The 17,721-nt window shown below is 32.6% G+C and overlaps 1 long non-coding RNA gene across 2 annotated transcripts; it reads right to left on the bottom strand.

Annotated features, from left to right (window-relative positions):
• Window positions 1-11,015: 11,015 nt before the first annotated feature.
• Window positions 11,016-13,244, bottom strand: LOC141403350 (uncharacterized). Of its 2 annotated transcripts, none has more exons than XR_012412779.1 (6): window positions 13,049-13,244; window positions 12,734-12,952; window positions 12,408-12,649; window positions 11,890-12,347; window positions 11,593-11,822; window positions 11,016-11,532 (listed from the first exon to the last, which is right to left on the bottom strand). It is a non-coding gene; the product is annotated as an uncharacterized lncRNA (long non-coding RNA). The 2 variants fall into 2 exon arrangements; XR_012412780.1 differs by having other exon boundaries at window positions 11,593-11,773; window positions 13,049-13,231.
• Between the last annotated feature and the right edge of the window lie 4,477 nt (window positions 13,245-17,721).

Genomic DNA, 17,721 nt, shown 5'->3' with positions numbered 1-17,721 from the left:
TTTCTTAACAAGGAGAGAACATTCCATATGCTGTTTAGGAATGCCTGAATGCTTCTCAATATACGCAATAACTTGATCTGGCGTCACACTTGTATTGAATGAAGACAAATGAAGGAATTTCTTTTTCGGCAGAACATTTAAATCCGTTGATTCGTTCTGCCCAACAGCAATAACACGGTTTCTTCGCTTGCGTCTATGCACTTTCGTCCAATCAGTGTCATACAGGTTTGATCTAGCCTCCGACAAAGCAGTTGGGTATGAGAGTGAAGAAGAAGCATCACATTGTAAATGCTGCGACTGATGATTCTCAGCAGTGTGTTGTTCAGTGATAATGTTGTTGTAATTTTGGCGGTTAACTCTATTACTCGCATTAGATACTGATGGCTCATTTAAGTTGGTGTGTTTAGGTGGTTGCTTACATATTCTTTCAAGGTTTTTCGAAAGTTCATCGAACCTTTTATGCACATTTTTCACATCATCAACAAGAGCGACTAGCGTTGCCTCTTTTATTTGTCTCAATTCATGAGATAGAGAGGAAATCATAGAGACCATATTAGCAGCAGCACTCAGACAACCGTCACAATTGAAAACAATGTTTTTATAGTTTTTAAACAGATCAATATTTTTTTCTTTTTCTCCATCCAATTGAACACATAAAAAATGGAATTTTGCTTCGCAAATGTGGCAAGAGATAGCATTTGATTTTGCCGATTTAAAACATTTTGCACACAATACTGCAGGTGGTGTGGTCATTGTTTCAGTTTATAATGTTCTTAAAAAAACACAGAAGCAACTCAGATTGACGGAGCGAAATAAAAACACGTCTGTTCACTCGAACGATCGTTTGACATCCATTTAACATCATTATCACACCGAAGTGGCTGAAATCTGGTTTTAATATATTTTAAAGAATAGAGCATAAATATTCGTATCGACCGAAAGACACGCCTTTTTATTTGCGCTCGGTATGTAACGGTAATAGGTTCACGTTTTGATATAGCTCCCATAAAACAGTACCTCCCGATTTTCGATAGTTCAGAGATATAGCCACTGTTCAGTATACGTCCTCGTTTTGATATAGATCCCATAGAACGGTGGCGCCTGATTTTCGCTATTTTTGGTGGATTTAACCTCATTCAGGCCGATCGAACGTAACGCTTTTTTTCTTCGCGCTCTATGTATATGCAATAGTGGTAAAATACCCCTTAGCGAAAAAAAATTACTTCTATAAATTGTAGTTGTTATTATCGAGATTTTGCTGTATTTAAGAAATGTATCTTTACCTAGCTATTCCAAGGACTGAAATCAATGCTCATGAATTTTCACTTCCCACATTTTGAGATTTTATCCGTAATTATAATATTTTCAAAAATCGAACACGATCGCGGTATTCTGATTCCAATGATGATATTGTATTGTATATCATTAACTTTGTCTGATTTCCAATGGATCTTTCTGGAATTTCGATCTTGTGACATCTCAAGTTATCCGGATTTTACTGTATTCCAAAATGTGGAGTTGATCGCTCTGTCCCACTTATTGTTTAGTGTTCAGCGTTTATAGCGTTTTTTAGGCACGCTTACAAAATTATGTATATTATCTGAAATAATAAATGTTTGCAAATTTTGTGATGACCGCGATATTTCACTTTTCGCGATATTTCACTTCCGCGAAGACCATTCAGGGTCAAGACAGTAATTACAGTAGTATTGCAAACAATCTGTAAACAATACGTTCAAAAATATCATGGACTTCAGATTTAAAAAAAAAATTTTTGAAGGAGAACCTCCGGTCACTACACTTAGCCGTATTAAAATAGCTCACGACCGCGCTATCCCACTTGTTCAAGCTAGTGTTTATATCATTTTTGTGTCACGCTTACTAAAATTATGTATATTAATTGAAATAATACATTTTTGAGAACTTTGTGATGACCGCGATCATTCAGGGAAAACAATCTGTAAACAGTACGTTCAAAAATATCAAAGATTTCAGATTTTCTTAAACACATTGTGGGGGAGGACCATCGGTCACTATAAAAACAGCTTACGACAGTTCTAATTAATTGAAATAATACATTTTTGAAAATTTTGGGATGACCGCGATTTTCACTTCCGCGACGACCATTCAGGGTCAAGACTGTAATTACCATAGCATTGCAAACAATTTGTAAACAATATATTAAAACGTATCTTGAATTTCGCGGTTTTCTTAAAAAAATGTGGGAAGGACCACCGGTCACTACACTTAGCGGGATAAAAAAATAGATTACGACCTATTCTCAGACCTAAAAACTCCACATACAAAATTTCATAAGATTTCCCAATCGATTTTTCGGAATTTCTATATAGTGACATCTCAAGTCATCGGGATTTTACTGTATTCCAAAACATGGCGTTGACCGCGTTATCCCACATTGTGATGGCAGCATGATGCGAATAGCAAATTTCTATTTTTATTATTTTTTTTAAATATTAAATCTTCACGAGAACAAGCAAACGACTCTGACATCAGAAAAATAAGAAGAAGAGAAAGAAAAAAAGTGTTCATTCACAATAGTTATTTGACAGGAATGACATGACTTTTTACCGCGTTGCCAATAATTTGCAAATTAAATATAATAGATGCATTTTTTGCATATTGCATGAGTGGGAGATCAAATTTTGGTCGCTCTTTCTTCATCAAGACACACACGAGGCAACAAGTGTAAAAACTTAATATTTAAAATATTTAACCATTATCACATGGCAGAATATCATTGTACCATGCCATTATCATTATACAAGTTAAATTAAATGGAATAATAAGTCAATTAAACAACTATTCAATACCTATTTCTAAAAAAAGGCATAATACGACAAACAAATAAAAAGGAGGTAAGAAAAATGTGCCAATATAATTTAGTGCTATTAACAAATAAATTATCTGGGCAGATAAAAGTAAAAAGTTTACGGCTTTAAACAAAAGATATCAAATGAATGATCAATTTTTCCAAAATAAAATCCTTAAGAATGATATTTTTATCATTAAATGACAGAATTGCCTAAAAATTTTTTACAACAAAAAGTGGTTTTCCATCTGTGGATAATGATCAATTGTAAGTGCTGGGCCATATATCGCGGTAAAAGCTATGTTAGTGAAAGAGTAAGATTGTCTTGGATGGCAAAGTAAAACGCCCTAGAGATTTTAAAGACACGTGCTTTACGCCACTACCAATATACCCACTGATATAGTGTTTTGCAGCTAAGTGTCCCACAGTCACATTGTGTAAAATTGGAATCGATGAAACACTAAATGTATCAATAGAATTGATAGTTTTATAGAAAGACTAATTCATTAATACTTTTTTTTAATGAATTTTATTGGACAACATTTATTATTTGAAAGATTTTCTTTCACAAAAATCAATGTTATTTAGATCTTTATACTACTTAAAGAGAGACACACATAAATGTGCATACTGTATATTGGCCACCTTACAGTGATCTACATTTGACCACAACATTAGTTTTGTTCTTTGAAATCTTTGTAAACAATTTTTCTATATCCTTAGGGACAAATTCAAAATTTGCGCTGAACGCCATCTTAATCTCATTTAGAAGTCATTAATATCAGCCAAGAAAATTCTAGCAGCATCGAACAGCACCATATGTAACCACATGTACTGTATCAGGTTCTTTGGGTACAGTCAAAAAGGTGTCACAAATTGTAGGAATTACCAACACCAAGGAAATAACCAACCAAGAAGTACAGTAGTGACTGGATATAGTCAACATTATAACATCGGTGAGACAATTGTGTGCTGAAAGTAGAATTTGTCCTATCCTTTTCCTTATTTTCGTGCTGTGTTATGTATATATTGTAATTGTTGAAGTAGAATACATAAAAATTTAAAAACAAAAAAAAAACAGTTTATAAAACGGTGAAGAATCAACCATTGCTGTAAAACCCAGTTACAAGAAGTCTTTATCAAATATTTGTTCTAATTTGCAAAAATAACGCATAACGTAAAATAATCACTATTTAGCTATGTAAAGAAAACATTTTTCTAAGAACATTTAAAATTAAATCTATAAAATTTAATACAAAAGGAAATTATAAAAATATGCGAAATTTAGTTAATGTTTAAGACAAAGTCTTCAAATAAAATCAAACGTATATAAAAATGTCCAATTTGTAGAAATTATACATTATATTCAGATATACAATTTGTTAAACCATATTTTCATTAAAAAGATTACTATTTAGATATATTTATATTTTTATGAAATTAAAATAATGAGTTTGATGAAATAAATTGAATTATATATACAAATATATAAAAAAATTACAGCAACAAATACATTATAGTGATATTTCTTAAGATATATGCGTATGGGTATTCGCGGTAAACATATGCATGTATTTCTGAAAAATATCGTAAAAAAAAATAAATATCGTATATTATTGATTAAAATATAACTTATAAAAAAATCACTATTTAAGAGTAAATAAAAAACTGTTGTTGCTTAATTTTTATATATATAATATAATTACATTAATGTCATATAATTATATTAATACCGGTGTTAATGCATATATTAAAAAAATCATTTTTTTGATGCAATAATATTGTTATAACTAAAATATTATAAAAAGATGAATATAAATTTGTAACCAATTGTATAAGGCCGCAAAACAATATATAAGTTATTTAATAAACTATGTAGTCTATATGTACTCAAAAACTATGTGTTGATTTTGTTAAAAAGGCTGAGAATGTAGAGGTCGGTTAAAAGCAAAAATATTATAGTTTGGGACATTTTCAAACAATATTAAATGACTACGAAAATGTTACGGATGACTTTGGAAGTCATATGGGGTGGGCAGTCATTAGAAGCTCCAACATCTAAGAGTATGTTTACACTTAAGAAATCCAATTTCGTAGATGTAAACATACTGTCACGCTTCATTCAAGAGATTTGATGAAATTGGTTTTAAAATAAAAAAAAAATAATAACCAAATGATTTATATTCACAAAAGAGAATTTCCGTTACGAAACCCAAATGTAAATTAAATTGATAATTAGAAAAAGTGGTACAAAAAAATGTAAATGTGAAGCCTCAAGCGGAGAAGAACCTCCCCACCCGGCGAGCTAAGCCGCAGCTGACACCCTCAGTACCACATCCGCTAAACCACATCAGAGGTTTGTCACATTTTGGCGCCCAACGTGGGGCATTTTAAAATTTAGATTCAATAACCCAATACTTGATAAGAGATTGATCTTTATTATAGATGTCCCGGAAGGTATTACATATATATACCATGCCTGCGTCGCAACTATATTATGGGTCTTTCAAATATCAGGTAACCAATCAATTTCAAGTGTGTATCATATTCAAATCAAAATCATTATAAAACGGCTATATAGCTGATTATTAATCTGTTTTGAATTTGAATCATGATATATTCTGTCTTTGAAAGGTTTAATCCAACTTCTTTGTCTTTTAGTATTGATTCTTTTTGATTATAAATCATTGAAAATATCTAAAAATTAAAACACCGACATTTTATTATTTAAAATCAATATGATTTTATATGTTTTATTTATAAAACAGAAACAAATATCTCTTCTACAATCTTGAAAAATCTTAAAATATTTTTCTAATATTAATTAGAGATAAATCATTTATTAGATTTTTTTAAATTAAGATTGTATCCAAATCTCTTATATATATTTTTTGCTTTAGCTCGAACCGATACAAAAATTCAGCCAACTATATGTATGTATCTGTAAAATAGAACAAAATAATATTAATTGCTTGTAAATGTGTATGTTTAAATGTGTAGTTACTAACAACTATATGCAAAAAAAATCTCTTTTTTGTTTCTTCACTATTCTTTAAACAATTTAAATTTATTTCAAATCATTTCTATATCGCCATACCTTTTGTTTGCTATCCATTGAAATAATAAATTAGTCAAATTCAGACAATTTTGTCTCAAACCTAAAATCAAACATATCTTTTTATTATGCCTTCAAGAACAGGAAGATTACCTTCCAGACAATCAAGTAGAATAGCTTCTAGAAATAATCCTTCTGACATTCCTACCTGTTCTTCTGAAATACCAACATTCATCCTAATGCCAAATACTGAGACAAACACACAAGCAAATACTTCCTCTGCTTCTACAAATAATGCTCCAGGAGCTAATCAAACTGTAATACAGAATAACATTCCTCCTTTGATGTCTATACCTGTTTCAAGACCAACTGAACCACAAAATACATCGTCACCAGCGGCCAATAACATAACCACTCCTGAATATACCAGTTTAACAGCCCAAGAAATTCAGAGAATATTTGCAGAAATGTCAAGCCGAAATCAAGGAAATTCTTTACCTCCAGTACAACAAAATGTGGATCATTACACACAAGCCAATACAAATGGTCTGAATCTGCGAGATTATATTGACGCCTCGGTTGGTGCAGCTCAAGCCAGCATTATGAGAACTGTATCAGAAAGTCTAGCTGTTATGTTACCAGCTGCAATAAGAGAAAATCTGCATTCCCAACAAAATTCCTCATATGGAAATTTTAACAGAACTGACACGAATATTGGGCATTCTCAGCATCAAATTCCTGGCCAACGGACTAACAATCGAAATCAACAGCATAATTCAACCACTAATCCTTATTCACAACAACAATGGCATGACTCTTTTCATCAACAGGCACAACAACAACAGTACTTTGCTCAAAACTTTTCAATGGGATACAAACCGATGACACCACTACAATTACAAAAATGGGGTCTGAAATACGACGGTTCCTCAAAAACTGTCAGCGTGGAAGACTTCGTATTCCGAGCAGAGGCACTTCGTCTGGACTACAATTGTCCTTGGAATATATTTGTGAAAGGATTTCACCATCTATTAAGTGGTAAAGCACAGGATTGGATATGGGAGTTCCGCCAACAAAATCCTCACTGCGAGTGGAATAACTTAAAGTATCACTTTATCAAAAAATTTCGCAATTTTGAAAGTGACTTTGAGATCCAGCGAAAAATAATGGATAGACGACAACTGCCAAACGAAAATGCTGACTCTTTCATTTCAGAAATTATAAGGCTGAGGAATCAAATGCGATTACCATTACCTGAGTACGAGATTGTACAAGTCATAAAGGACAACCTGAAGGATGGTCTGATGCAACTTATATACCCTAAATATATTGAAACTGTAGATGAACTGATTGAGGAATGTAAACGGGCGGAAAGAAACCTATCCAAGAGATATTCATATAGGCAACAACAACAATATCAGACGTACAAGCGAGTGAGTGAGTTGGACGAATACACAGGCAACATCGACACACAAACATATGATGTTGAAGCATTGCAACAAAACATACAATCCAGACAATTGGTTTGCTGGAATTGCAAACAAGGAGGACACACTTTTATTGAGTGTCCTGTAGAAGAAAGGAAAGTGTTTTGCTTCAAATGTGGGTTCGATGCTGTTACCTCTCCTAAATGTCCTAGATGTTCGGGAAACAACCCTCGGAACATGATGAAAACTGGGCCAACATGTTCAAAGGAGAAACCAGCTCAGTAAAGAACATAAATCTTAATAATATACAAAACCAAAACACAATTCCTGAATATAAAAACAAAACAAATCCTAATTCTGACCAAAAAACTAAACAAAAACGATTCAATTCTATTAATCCAAATTTAACATACGAAGAAAGGCTTAAAACTTATAACGAAAAACGTGAAGAAATCTTCAAGGATTTCGTACCAGTTTTAAGTAAAAAGGTAATGAATGCTCGAAAGGGTTATGCTAGAAGAAAACAAGAACGCAGGGAAATAGCTTCAGCATGTATTGACACCGATTTTGATATACGTCCCTACATGAGTGTTAGTTTAAATGGCATAGAATTTCGAGGATTGATGGACAGTGGGGCCTCGATAAGTTGTCTAGGGAAAGATTGTCTTGAAAATGTGAAGAAAATGAATGCGCAAATAATGAATTATAGATCTACCATTAAAACTGCTGATGGCAAAAATCAACTCATAATAGGCAAAGTAAAATTGAATGTAAAATGTGGAAAATCCGAACAACAGGTAATTTTCTACCTGGTTCCGAATTTAAAACAACAGCTGATACTGGGATATGATTTCTGGCAGAAGTTAGGGATCTCAATATGTATGAAAAATGACGTCATTAATGAAATTTCCTTACCTAATGAGAATAATATACAAATGCATGATTTGTCAGGTGAGCAACAAGTCAGACTTGAGAACACAAAACTATTTTTTCGATGTTATACGAAGTTTGGGTTAGGTAGGACAAAAGTAGAAACACACACGATAGATATTGGGCAGGCATCGGCTAAGAAAATGAGATATTTCCCTGTGAGTCCTGCAATACAAGCATTAATGTATGCAGAACTTGATAGGATGTTAGAGCTAGACGTAATTGAGGTTGCTAAAAACGCAGAATGGAATAACCGAGTAACTTTAGTTATCAAACCAAATAAAAATCGGTTATGTCTAGATGCTAGGGAGTTAAATAAAGTCACAAGGAAGGATGCATATCCTCTCCCTAACATCGATGGCTTATTAGCTCGATTAGGAGACACCCACTACATCTCAGCGATTGACCTCAAAGACGCCTTCTGGCAAATTCCATTAGAGGAATCTAGCCGTCCGTTGACAGCATTTACAGTCCAAGGGAGGCCACATTATCAATTTAAAGTGATGCCCTTTGGACTGTGTAATGCTGCTCAACGGATGTGCCGCCTAATGGATAAGGTCATCCCGTCAGAATTGCGAGATCGTATTTTTGTCTACCTAGACGATTTGCTTGTAGTGTCACCCAACTTCGACGTACACATGCAAATGTTGCAATTAGTGGGAGAAAGATTAACAGCAGCAGGCCTCACAATAAATATGCAAAAATCGAAATTTTGCTATAAAGAGCTCAAATATCTTGGCTACATTGTGGGAGGGGGGAAATTAAAGCCAGACTTAGGCAAAATTGAGGCTATAATGAACATCAAGCCACCTAAGAACCCCAAAGATGTCAGGAAATTCCTCGGTACAGTTGGATGGTACCGTAGGTTTATCCACGAGTATTCTACTCTGACAGCACCTCTCACTGACACGTTAAAAAAGTCGCCCAAATTCGTTCTGACTCCCGAAGCTTTAAAATCTTTCGAAGAACTAAAGCAGCGTTTAGTTTCGAGCCCTGTACTAACAAGCCCTGATTTTAGAAGGCCATTTTTTATTCAATGCGATGCCTCAAATGTCGGAGTAGGTGCCGTACTTTTTCAAAAAGATGATGAGGATGGTGAGCATCCAATAGAATATTTTTCAAAAAAATTGAATTCAGCCCAGCGCAACTACTCAACAACTGAGAAAGAATGCCTAGCAGTCATATTAGCCATTGAGCGATTTCGACAATATGTCGAACTAATGGAATTTACAGTGATTACAGATCACTCTAGCTTACAATGGCTTATGCGTCAAAATGACCTAAACGGTAGATTAGCTAGGTGGAGCTTGAAACTCCAAGGTTTCAAATTTCACATTGAACACCGAAAAGGCATAAAGAACGTTGTTCCAGACATGTTGTCGCGGCTGGATATGGATGAAATATCCATATCAAATGGCCTAATCGATTTCAATTCAAAAGAGTTTAAAAATGAAAAATACCTCTCATTGATCGATACAATTGAGCAGAATAAAAATCAACTTCCTGATCTTAAAGTGTGTGATGGCATTGTCTATAAACGGGTTAAGTTTAATAGAGATGAAGAAGAAAACGAAAATGATTGTTGGAAAATATGGCTACCTGAAACGTTAACCAATGAAATCATAAAAAAATCTCATGAGAACAATACTTCTCATGGAGGGACTGCCAAAACCCTATACAATGTTAGAGAATTCTTCTATTGGCCATCTATGACCCTACATATTAAACAATTTATTAGCAATTGCACACTGTGCAAAGAAATAAAACACCCGAAACAAGTCCTCAGACCACCTATGGGCACAGAGGTCATTACTCAAAGGCCGTTCCAGAAAATATATATTGATTTCCTGGGACCATACCCTCGAACAAAGTCTGGAAAATCTTTCATTTTTATTGTCCTTGACCACAAAACAAAATTTGTCCTTTTAAAAGCAATGGCTAAGGCAACAGTAAACTCGGTGAATAAATTTCTCATGGAAGAAATATTTCATAAATTTGGTGTGCCGGAAGTTGTCCACTCTGACAATGGCAAACAATTTACCTCTGAGGCTTTCCATAACATGCTAAAAATGTTTGGAATCAAACATATGAAAACTGCATTTCATTCACCACAGGCAAATGCCAGCGAAAGGGTGAATCAAACAATATTAAGTGGTATACGCAGTTACTTACAGTCTGACCAGACACGTTGGGATGAAAATCTTTCAAAAATTGAGTGTTCCCTGCGTACAACTGTACATTCATCTACTGGTACCACACCCTATTTCGCGTTAATGGGATATAATATGATAACCCATGCAGATGCCTATGGTATATTGAGAAAGCTAGGAGCGCTAGAGGATGGTGAAGTTGTTGTACTACCGAAATCAGCACAAATGCAGTTGGTACATAAAAAAATAAACGATCAGATTCACCAAGCTTATGAACGAAATGAGAGAAGTTATAACAAAAGAAGTCGCTTTGTTTCATACGTACCTGGTCAAGAAGTATTTCGAAAAAATTTTATTCAAAGCAATTTTGCTAAAGGCATAAATGCCAAACTTTGCAAGCCATGGTTGAAATGTCGTATAAGACAGCGCATGGGTAATAACCAATATGAAGTTGAGAATATGAAAGGACAACTTATAGGGGTTGTGCATGCACAACATTTGAAACAATGATTAACATAATGATTCTTGAAAGCTTTATTTTTAAATTGTAAAAAAAATCCCTTCTTTACTACTGAATCCAATCTTTTTCCTATCACAGATTATAAAAGAAAACCTAATTGGTATTATTTTTATAAAATTGCATTTAATGGTCGACAATCTAAATGGTCAGTACCTATGAAACATAATTCGTCTGAAATTCTATACTGTAAAAGTATCATATCATCACAGAAAATTTGCTAATCATAACTATTGTCTAATTGTATACTAATATTATAAACTATTATGCGTACAAATACGTATACAATAATGAGTAAATTTTCGCCAAAAGTTTCCGCAGAATACTCCTGTAGATTTATATCATCAGTACTTTCAATAGTATGTCCAAAGCACGTTCGGTCCTGAAAAAAAACAAATACAGACATTAGAAATTTGATAAAATTAGGATACCTGAAAATACAAAGAAAAGTAAATTTAGTCAATGAAAACAAGCTATTTCAAAGAATACTTATCTGCAAAAAGTCCACACAAGATTTTGGTAGTTGTCCATACACGAATGTTCAACGGGCATGCTATTTTACCACTGCCTCAATCAACAAGAAAGGCCATAAAATGTTGCTACCCAAATTAATATTCACTCCACTAAAATTGTGCCATTGTTGGTAGAATTCGTTCGATCAAATTTCTTGTTTAGGCACATACATATTTTTTTTAAACATGTGTATTCCGCAATGTACTAATTTCAAATTCAATTTTTCACCGGGCAGTTAAAATACTTTTCGCTTAAAATCCACTTGTGGATAATGTATCCTCGCCAGAATTAATAGACTATGATACAAACTTTCCATGTACCGTCAACACAAACAGAGACGACATGCATTATCTGAAATATAAAAACACATATTAACAAAAGGTATTCAGTTGAAATGTTCCTGAAATAACAAAAATAAAAAAAACATTAGTCAATCACCAAAAATAATAATTTCTGAAAATACTTACCTGAGTATAATATGAAAGTTATAAAAAGTACACAGAAGTATTTCTGCCACAGAAGAATTCATAAAACAAAAACAATCAGGTAAACAGCCAAATTGTTTTTTGTTTTTCTTCATAAATAAATCCACAACAGACAACATTTCCAGAACAAAGTGTCAACAAAATGTTCACAGCATTGGCCTTGGGTACTTTTAACGATGTATATTGGCAGGTCAAATTGATTTTCCAAACTTATTCTTGGCAGTAGAAAAGGGTCACAGAAAAATGCATGCATGCATTCCGTTTTCTTGCAGAATTGTGTATATCACTGGTATGGAGTGATAAATATTTGCTTCATTCTTGTACACAGCAAGATGCAATGACGATAACTCTTTTTGATTCACCAAGCCATATACACAAAATTTTCCAGTAAAAACGGCAACAAAAAAATATTTTATAGTCAAGCAACAGTACATATTGATCTGCAACATAAAAAGACAAAACAATTAAATGTATACGTCTCTTAAAAAACCATTACTTACCAAGAGTAGTCCTATTTAGTTATTGTTACAGTCCTTAATGTGCCTAAGCAAAGGTAATAACCAACAGTTTGGATACGTACAAAACACGTAGTTGATCCATTAATTAGGCAAATTTATATCCAACTAATTTACCATTTACTTCATTATTGCGATCAGCTAGTTATTGTCACATTTTCCAGCATATTCCATCTATTATTTTTTAGCCACTGATTATTTGCCTTTTCTTTTTATTACACCATGTTCTACACCATCCACCATTAAAGAAAACAAAAATATCAGTATTCAAGTTTGAAGTAGGCAAAGAATGTAAACAAATAAATACTTACCACTCAGACTGGATGACACTATGTAATTTGCAGGAAATGTAGACATCAATTGTCACATACAATATTGCCAAGGATGTATTTCCTTATTCAATGACAATAGCTGATTTTTTTTGTCTTTTAATAACCTTTTGCAACAAAACATTGATATGCACATAATGTCGCAGAATTATAAAAGAAAAGAATACGTTTGTTTGCATGGACGGACGTTCATTGCCTAGCCTGTAACAACAACCAAAACAATCATTCTGCAACAACAAAGGGCTGCTGGCCGCAACAACAAAAGAGAAGAAAATTAATGAAGTTTATTACACTTACCCTATGCCTTTTCCCAACAATTTTCTCGCCACAGGTTTAGAGAAAATTGCTGGCTTTGTGATGGCAGCATGATGCGAATAGCAAATTTCTATTTTTATTATTTTTTTTAAATATTAAATCTTCACGAGAACAAGCAAACGACTCTGACATCAGAAAAATAAGAAGAAGAGAAAGAAAAAAAGTGTTCATTCACAATAGTTATTTGACAGGAATGACATGACTTTTTACCGCGTTGCCAATAATTTGCAAATTAAATATAATAGATGCATTTTTTGCATATTGCATGAGTGGGAGATCAAATTTTGGTCGCTCTTTCTTCATCAAGACACACACGAGGCAACAAGTGTAAAAACTTAATATTTAAAATATTTAACCATTATCACATGGCAGAATATCATTGTACCATGCCATTATCATTATACAAGTTAAATTAAATGGAATAATAAGTCAATTAAACAACTATTCAATACCTATTTCTAAAAAAAGGCATAATACGACAAACAAATAAAAAGGAGGTAAGAAAAATGTGCCAATATAATTTAGTGCTATTAACAAATAAATTATCTGGGCAGATAAAAGTAAAAAGTTTACGGCTTTAAACAAAAGATATCAAATGAATGATCAATTTTTCCAAAATAAAATCCTTAAGAATGATATTTTTATCATTAAATGACAGAATTGCCTAAAAATTTTTTACAACAAAAAGTGGTTTTCCATCTGTGGATAATGATCAATTGTAAGTGCTGGGCCATATATCGCGGTAAAAGCTATGTTAGTGAAAGAGTAAGATTGTCTTGGATGGCAAAGTAAAACGCCCTAGAGATTTTAAAGACACGTGCTTTACGCCACTACCAATATACCCACTGATATAGTGTTTTGCAGCTAAGTGTCCCACAGTCACATTGTGTAAAATTGGAATCGATGAAACACTAAATGTATCAATAGAATTGATAGTTTTATAGAAAGACTAATTCATTAATACTTTTTTTTAATGAATTTTATTGGACAACATTTATTATTTGAAAGATTTTCTTTCACAAAAATCAATGTTATTTAGATCTTTATACTACTTAAAGAGAGACACACATAAATGTGCATACTGTATATTGGCCACCTTACAGTGATCTACATTTGACCACAACATTAGTTTTGTTCTTTGAAATCTTTGTAAACAATTTTTCTATATCCTTAGGGACAAATTCAAAATTTGCGCTGAACGCCATCTTAATCTCATTTAGAAGTCATTAATATCAGCCAAGAAAATTCTAGCAGCATCGAACAGCACCATATGTAACCACATGTACTGTATCAGGTTCTTTGGGTACAGTCAAAAAGGTGTCACAAATTGTAGGAATTACCAACACCAAGGAAATAACCAACCAAGAAGTACAGTAGTGACTGGATATAGTCAACATTATAACATCGGTGAGACAATTGTGTGCTGAAAGTAGAATTTGTCCTATCCTTTTCCTTATTTTCGTGCTGTGTTATGTATATATTGTAATTGTTGAAGTAGAATACATAAAAATTTAAAAACAAAAAAAACAGTTTATAAAACGGTGAAGAATCAACCATTGCTGTAAAACCCAGTTACAAGAAGTCTTTATCAAATATTTGTTCTAATTTGCAAAAATAACGCATAACGTAAAATAATCACTATTTAGCTATGTAAAGAAAACATTTTTCTAAGAACATTTAAAATTAAATCTATAAAATTTAATACAAAAGGAAATTATAAAAATATGCGAAATTTAGTTAATGTTTAAGACAAAGTCTTCAAATAAAATCAAACGTATATAAAAATGTCCAATTTGTAGAAATTATACATTATATTCAGATATACAATTTGTTAAACCATATTTTCATTAAAAAGATTACTATTTAGATATATTTATATTTTTATGAAATTAAAATAATGAGTTTGATGAAATAAATTGAATTATATATACAAATATATAAAAAAATTACAGCAACAAATACATTATAGTGATATTTCTTAAGATATATGCGTATGGGTATTCGCGGTAAACATATGCATGTATTTCTGAAAAATATCGTAAAAAAAATAAATATCGTATATTATTGATTAAAATATAACTTATAAAAAAATCACTATTTAAGAGTAAATAAAAAACTGTTGTTGCTTAATTTTTATATATATAATATAATTACATTAATGTCATATAATTATATTAATACCGGTGTTAATGCATATATTAAAAAAATCATTTTTTTGATGCAATAATATTGTTATAACTAAAATATTATAAAAAGATGAATATAAATTTGTAACCAATTGTATAAGGCCGCAAAACAATATATAAGTTATTTAATAAACTATGTAGTCTATATGTACTCAAAAACTATGTGTTGATTTTGTTAAAAAGGCTGAGAATGTAGAGGTCGGTTAAAAGCAAAAATATTATAGTTTGGGACATTTTCAAACAATATTAAATGACTACGAAAATGTTACGGATGACTTTGGAAGTCATATGGGGTGGGCAGTCATTAGAAGCTCCAACATCTAAGAGTATGTTTACACTTAAGAAATCCAATTTCGTAGATGTAAACATACTGTCACGCTTCATTCAAGAGATTTGATGAAATTGGTTTTAAAATAAAAAAAAAATAATAACCAAATGATTTATATTCACAAAAGAGAATTTCCGTTACGAAACCCAAATGTAAATTAAATTGATAATTAGAAAAAGTGGTACAAAAAAATGTAAATGTGAAGCCTCAAGCGGAGAAGAACCTCCCCACCCGGTGAGCTAAGCCGCAGCTGACACCCTCAGTACCACATCCGCTAAACCACATCAGAGGTTTGTCACAACATATTGAAGCCAGTGTTTTAGCGGTTTTGTAGTCAGGCTTACTAAAATTAGGTATATTATCTGAAATAATACATTTTTGAATAATTTGGGATGACCGCGATATTTCACTTCCGCGACGACCATTCAAAAAAATATATAGCCTATTTTCACCACCGGTGTTCCCAGTACATTATCTGAAATTTTCAAGAAAATCTATTCAGCCGTTTTAGAGTCTATTCGGAACATACAAACAAACAAACATACTAACATACACACATTGCCTTTTATATATTAGACTAGCTGAACCCGGTGCGCTTTGCTGCCCCGACTACGATAAAATATAATGGAATGCATAATTATATTAACGTTTTTAATATTTTAACGAATGAATATAGGAGATACGAAGGCGTTATATACGTATTCCTAATGATTTAGATATCTAATATATAAAAGGCAATGTGTGTATGTTAGTATGTTTGTTTGTTTGTATGTTTGTATGTTCCGAATAGACTCAAAAACGGCTGAATAGATTTTCTTGAAAATTTCAGATAATGTACTGGGAACACCGGTGGTGAAAATAGGCTATATATTTTTTTGAATGGTCGTCGCGGAAGTGAAATATCGCGGTCATCTCAAATTATTCAAAAATGTATTATTTCAGATAATATACCTAATTTTAGTAAGCGTGACTACAAAACCGCTAAAACACTGGCTTCAATATGTGGGATAACGCGGTCAACGCCATATTTTGGAATACAGTAAAATCCCGATGACTTGAGATGTCACTATATAGAAATTCCGAAAAATCGATTGGGAAATCTTATGAAATTTTGTATGTGGAGTTTTTAGGTCTGAGAATAGGTCGTAATCTATTTTTTTATCCCGCTAAGTGTAGTGACCGGTGGTCCTCCCCACAATTTTTTAAGAAAACCGCGAAACTCAACATACGTTTTAATATATTGTTTACAAATTGTTTGCAATGCTATGGTAATTACAGTCTTGACCCTGAATGGTCGTCGCGGAAGTGAAAAACGCGGTCATCCCAAAATTTTCAAAAATGTATTATTTCAATTAATTAGAACTGTCGTAAGCTGTTTTTATACGGCTAGGAGTAGTGACCGGTGGTCCTCCCCCAAAATGTTTTTAAGAAAATCTGAAATCTTTGATATTTTTGAACCTATTGTTTACAGATTGTTTTCCCTGAATGATCGCGGTCATCACAAAGTTTTCAAAAATGTATTATTTCAATTAATATACATAATTTTAGTAAACGTGACACAAAAATGATATAAACACTAGCTTGAACAAGTGGGGTAGCGCGGTCGTGAGCTATTTTAATACGGCTAAGTGTAGTGACCGGAGGTTCTCCTTCAATTTTTTTTTTTTTTTTTTAAATCTGAAGTCCATGATATTTTTGAACGTATTGTTTACAGATTGTTTGCAATACTTGTAATTACTGTCTTGACCCTGATTGGTCTTCGCGGAAGTGAAATATCGCGAAAAGTGAAATATCGCGGTCATCACAAAATTTGCAAACATTTATTATTTCAGATAATATACATAATTTTGTAAGCATGCCTAAAAAACGCTATAAACGCTGAACACTAAACAATAAGTGGGACAGCGCGATCAACTCCACATTTTGGAATACAGTAAAATCCGGATAACTTGAGATGTCACAAGATCGAAATCAGATCAATGGAAATCAGACAAAGTTATTGATATACAACACAATATCATCATTGGAATCAGAATACCGCGATCGTGTTCGATTTTTGAAAATATTATAATTACGGATAAAATCTCAAAATGTGGGAAGTGAAACTTCATGAGCATTGATTTCAGTCCTTGGAATAGCTA

The sequence above is a fragment of the Musca autumnalis genome, unplaced genomic scaffold (genome assembly GCF_047663935.1).
Source record: "Musca autumnalis isolate F117 unplaced genomic scaffold, ASM4766393v1 scaffold_1, whole genome shotgun sequence".
NCBI classification, from domain to species: Eukaryota; Metazoa; Arthropoda; class Insecta; order Diptera; family Muscidae; genus Musca; species Musca autumnalis.
Note: the sequence above shows the minus strand (reverse complement) of the source record. Positions and strands in the feature narration are given on the sequence as shown.